We start from the raw sequence: 6,112 nt of genomic DNA, 5'->3' as shown, positions 1-6,112 counted from the left end.
ATTAAAAAAAAAAAAAAGATAAGGATACAATAGAATTATTCCTTTGTTTCCCTTGCTTTAACGAATTCTATCTTAAAGAGTTCTGGGCACTCTGATGAAAAGAGCTGTTCTCGCTTTAGTGAGTATGTCATCTTTAGGATTATAAGAGTTATACATATATCTGAGAAGTTACAAGGAGATTGAGACTTAGGTGTGTGGTCTATTGAATTCCCTGTATGTCAAGCACAGGGCTACGAGCATTTTATGTGAATTATCTCATTTGGTTTTTACAATAGCCTTACGAGACGGGTACTCTCCAGCCCCACGAGCAGTCCCTTTACTACGGGTGAGGGACTAGAGGCTTAGTGAGGTTAGGACCACCCAAAGTCCTACAGCTTACCAATGAAGAGGCTGGCATTTAAACACAATTGACTGATCTGGATCCAAAGCCCAAGCTCTTAATCATGACATTCCACTGACCTGGCTGCCTGAGACTATTAGGGACAGCAGCGAGTAGCCCTTCAAAAGAAGACTGATGTGTTACATGGTGTACATCACTGGGCAAAGACAGCCCATTGTTATTTTCTGTATATGTATGTTTGCAGGTCATAAATATCTTATATTTGCATTGCACCTTACAGTTTCACAATGCTATCTCATTTGATCTTCACGATATGCAAAATAAACATTTAACGTACAGGAGAACTGAATCTCTAAGAGATTAATTGGCTTGTTCAAGGTCACACGGCTGGTGAGCAGCGCAGGAGGAACTAAACAGGTCTCCTAATCTAGGCCTCTTGCCCAGGACACCACCTTCAAGCAGCGGCCTCGAACTGGTGGCTGGCTTAGTGCTCTTGTATTTACAAATCATCTTGATATTAACCCAGCAAAAATTCCAAAGGGCAGATTTTTCTGCAACACGTGTCCCCAGTATGATTTATGGTCAAGCACTGATTACTAGGCACCATTAAAACACACTTTCTGTCACGTTTAGAACAAAAATCAAGCATAATACAAAACATTAGAAAGAGACATCATTAAGAAGAATTTCTTCCTTTTCCTTACCTTTATTTCTCTATTTTATCTCACTTAGCTTAATGTTCACAATTATTTTCTGCTAAGAAAGCCATTTGGCATTTAATGAAATTTCCTGTTTTCATTTTTATAATTAAGATATGCTTTTATCCTTTAAGTTCAACGTTCAGGATTTTCCTACTTTAATGATAAGTGGTTATTTTTCTTCTCCACCCAATAAAAAATCATTTCCAGCTGCTGGGCTACCAAATTCCTTCCTCATCTCTGTAATTGACTCACTCCACTTCCAGTTACACTTTAAAACATGTGAACTCCCAGATATGAGCTCAAGGAGACCCCTCAAGAAAGTGGGGTGTTGGGGGGAACACCAGCATAAACATATATTCTTGATCTGTGTGTGTGTTTTAAGAATCCATTGGATCCTAAGGCAAATGGCCCAATTCAGTGGAGTTAATACTCGTACCACAAAAGTTCAGTTCTAGAAATTCAGAAAAATATATTAATTTTTAAAGTATTTTAAGGGGAATTGTACACTCAAAACATGCAAGTTTCTAGTACGTGTCTCTAGAGATATATTCATTATCTATACAAACTTTGTACGGCGGGGGGGAAACCCCTGATACCAAAATGATATCCAGGTGTCCGTAGCCATGCTGTATCCAAGAGACTCTTTCTCTGGGCTACTGAAAGCTTATAACGAAGCCAAGACTATTTTGGATAATAAAAATCTGTTATTCAGACATAAAAGCAAATCTAAAAAAGAATGCCCCAAACTATCAGTGTAAAGCGCCACAAAGAGAGCTTGATTTCTAGAGAAGCAGAGATTTATCAAACAATTAGAACATTTCCGAGCATATTTTCAGCTGTGTGTAAAAAGCCCCACTGTGTGACTCTGCTTGTATATATGTTTCTGTAATTGTAGGAGCAAAGACAGAACAAATCACTGGGCTCCACGTAGCTTTGCAGGACTGGCATTTTACAGAGGATAAATAAAAACGAACACTTGTAAGGACTTATACAGCACAAGGTAGAAAAATATTGTCTCTAGCTTCTAAGAGTTAACATTCAATGCCTAAAATAAAATCAATGAAAGGACCCACCTGAGGCAGCCACCAGGACGAAGGGCCACAGAGGAACCATGGCACCTGCCCGTGTCCCCAGGCACGGCCCAAGGGAAGATATGCAAGCTTGCCTATCGGATGGACTGCCACTCAGTTTTTCCTAAAGGGGCTCCTCTTCACTCCATTCTTCTCTCTTGGCCAGTGTATGCTGTCCTTCTGGTGCTATTTGTAAACACTAACCAGGACCAAAGACAATGGCAGCACCACATAAATGTTTTGGAATCGATACCACCGCGATACCCCTTAACTTCTCCATTTGGTTCTGCCCCAGGATCAGATCATGGCCAACATTTCAATTTCCCTGACAGGAGATGGCTAAGTGAATAATGTAATCTAAGAGGAGCCCCTAAGGAGAGGAAATTCCACACTAATATGATTTCCTTTACAGTCTTTACCTAAGGCAGTGCTCTTGCTGACATTCAGGACACTAATTTCATTAATAATTGAGATCTAAATAGCTGTTCTAAATCAGACTTAGGCAGCTACATCTTCGGCATTTGACAGTGGTTATTGGACTCTGGAATTACACAGAGCTAATGGAAACCTGGTATTGTCTAAGGAAGAACAACTGCTAACAATACAGTGGGAAAAGTGCTTTTTGTTTTTCCTAAGCCCCTTTAATTAAAAGAAACATTGATTTTTGATAAATGGGAGTGCTCCTTCAATTGTCACTGCGTACAATTCAGAAAGTAACTACGTATGAGAGGATGCTTCCAGGCTTATTGAAGATGAGAGTTACTAAAGTTTAACATCATTCGATGAGATTTTTCTTTCACCTTTTGATTGAGTACCCATCCACTCTTCACTATTAAGGAAAAAGAGGCACGATTCTATATAACTCTATCTGCCATTGGTAGACCCCTAGATGCTCTAGAAACAAAAACTAAATTCCATACCATTTCCAGCGTCTGTCTGCTTTTTACTGTAGAGGCACAGGATTGAGATGAGTTTCACAGAGCAAACTGATGGGGAAAAGTACATATCTGATCCCTCTTCTCCTAATTATTCAGCCCCTTTGTTTAGAATCTATGAAGCTCTCATCTTAATTTTCATCTACCTATAAAATGTAGCCTGATTGGTGTCCTACTGTTGGTGACAGGAGTTACAAATATGGAAATGGAGAAAACTAGGACAAGCCCTGTGGTGTTGAGTTGGTTTTGTAGGTATCAGTATGAACTCATGGTTCTCAATACATGTTGCTAAAAATGGAAATAAACACAGATGTAAATGTGTGTGCACATGTCCTTACAAACATACATCCCTGGGTCTGTCCACCAGTGGGTCTGGGGGGAGGGACACCCCAGTAGCAATGAGTATACCCAATACCCAGAGCTTAGTTTCTAAATAACATACCTACCTAAAAGGAAGAAATGGAGAAATGACCGATTTCAGGGATGGACAGGAGAAGTGTAAGAAAAGCCTAGAACATCTCGTTGCATCACAAAGTAAAGAAGTGCTAAAACGAATAATAGGGACATGGTCAAAGGACATAATCAGCCTGAAGGGTCTCCCACTTGCCAAATCTGGGAAAATTCCAGCAGCAAAATCAATAATGATGGTGAAGAATTATAACCCACTAAATAAAATACTAAGACACAAGTCCATGCTGATTTAAACAAATGAATGGAAAGAAGAGAAGGCTTTTCCTTAAGTTAGAATGCCAACTAATAAGGGCACCTGGGTGGCTCAGTTGGTTAAGCGACTGCCTTCGGCTCAGGTCATGATCCCGGAGTCCCAGAATCGAGTCCTGCATCGGGCTCCCTGCTCAGCAGGGAGTCTGCTTCTCCCTCGGACGCTGCCCCCTCCCCTGCTCTCTCTCTCACTCTCTCTCAAATAAAATCTTTAAAAAAAAAAAAAAAGAATGCCAACTAATAAATGTAGAAGGAATGCTAGAATCTTCATAGTAATTATTCACTCAAGAAACATCAATGTCTGATAAAAACTAGTTGGTGAAAGTTTGATGAAAAACAGGACACTTACACAAGATACTCATTAATCACAATGATTAAAAAAAACACAACTTTCCATGGAGAAAACCTGGCAGACAGCACCTTAATCAAACAATGAAAATTAACATTACCAATCATGGGAGTTGTGTGCCATGAGATAGAAGGAACTGAGAAGAGACAGCTGCATTTCTGCTATCATCCTGCAAAAAATTCAAAACTTGTATCTATCCAGGAGGAAACACCAGATAACCTCGTACCGTGGGACATTCTACAAAATAGGCATATCATCTTCAAGAGTGTCAAGGTTATGAAAGTGAAGGAAAGACTGAGAAACTGTATCACACAAAAGCAGATTAAAGAGACATGACGCCTCAGTGCAACGTGTGATTCTGGCTTGGATCCTGTTGTTACAAAGAACATCTTGGGGAGAATTCATAAGACTCAAACCGGGGCCTGTAGATTAGATGGTAATGATGTAGCAGTGCTAATTCCCTGATTTTGATGGAATTGAGATCATGTGAGGTTCTTGTTTGTAAGAATCACACACTAAGTATTCACAGGTGACAGAGCATCATGTTGGTTTATTCTCAATTGGTGGTGGGGGGCTTCATTCTACTGTTCTTCCAGTCTTGCTGTGTATTTGAAAATATTTCAGAAAAAAATGTAATCTGGTAGAGGAAATTTGATACAAAGTTATGAAAAGTTTGAGAAATATCCTTTAGAGAGGGTGGCCAGATAAATGGGGCTTTATTAAGAGAGAAGATCACCAAGGATTGATGTGGCCACCAAGGTCCCAGGCCCGTCCATCGGGAGAAAGGCAAGCTACAGGGCAGCATATCCATGTACACTGCACTTTTTATGCGAAGGCAACGCGGAAGCTTGCCTTTATGCAAAGGTTTAATCGAGATGATGATCGACATTATATTCTTGCCACACATTTCAGTAAGCCATGGCTCTAAGTCAAACCTTCTGGGACATGCTTCCCCTCCCTTTTCTTCTCACTTCCTCATATACCCATCTGTTACTGGAAGGCCATTGCTAATGATGTGTAATACAGGTACATTACGACCTTCATTAGCTAATTTAACAACAGTCTGGTGATCCTGCCCATTACAGCTCTTTACTGGCTGATGAATTCTGCCAAGATGGGAAAGGTTTTGTGTGAGTGACTGGTCTTCAAAAGAGTTTATATCCAGATGCTTCCTGATCTTTCTTGATCGCCCTGCTCTGCATCACCAGATGGCTCAGATATTTCTTTTTCCTACCTTACTGTCCTGTCTGGATGTAGTTTGTTCACTCAGTGCCTTTAGATTTGGTATCTCTTCCGTTCAACCTTTAATTTTTCATGACAACTGTCTGTTCTCCTTAATACAGTACTTTTTAACTCACATTGTTTCTTATAATCCATTACTCAAGGATCTCACCCCCACTACCCCACTCTCAGACAGCTCTTTAGGAAGGATGAATGTGAGATGAACCCCATTCAGGTCCTTCAAGCAGATCAGTGTATTAAAATAAAAAAAATGGAATTGTCAGGAGCTCAGCATTCAGGCTTCTTAAATATCAGCTGGGAAAAGAAAGACTTATTGATCCGAAGTTTGAATCTGCTGTTTCCTGAACACGGTTTAGGTCGGGCCTACAATTGAGTACCTAGAGATGTATTTCTTTCAGTAGCCCCCCTCTCCACATTCCCATGAGCCCTTGTACTTTGTTTCTCCATCATTTCCAAGTAAGATATGACACCTCTTAGCTGGACCAGTGTCTTTTAGAAGAAGGCGGGGGAGAGGGTTTATTATGCAAACATAATAAGGAAGTGTTTATTATGCAAACAGCGACTGAGTTATGTGTCCTTTAAGACTACTAAATAGTTTTTAATTACCGCTATATCAGTAAATCCCATAAATATGCAAATGCAATTAGTTCACAAAATAGACCTTAAATATCTTTATTCCTCTCCAACAAAGTTCTTTGAAGTTAATGGCTAACTCTCTTTGTTCACTCCCTTGGCAGTTGTGCTAAAATTGACAG

This window comes from Phoca vitulina, unplaced genomic scaffold, assembly GCF_004348235.1.
Source record: "Phoca vitulina isolate PV1807 unplaced genomic scaffold, GSC_HSeal_1.0 scaffold38, whole genome shotgun sequence".
Lineage (NCBI taxonomy): Eukaryota > Metazoa > Chordata > Mammalia > Carnivora > Phocidae > Phoca > Phoca vitulina.
Note: the sequence above shows the minus strand (reverse complement) of the source record.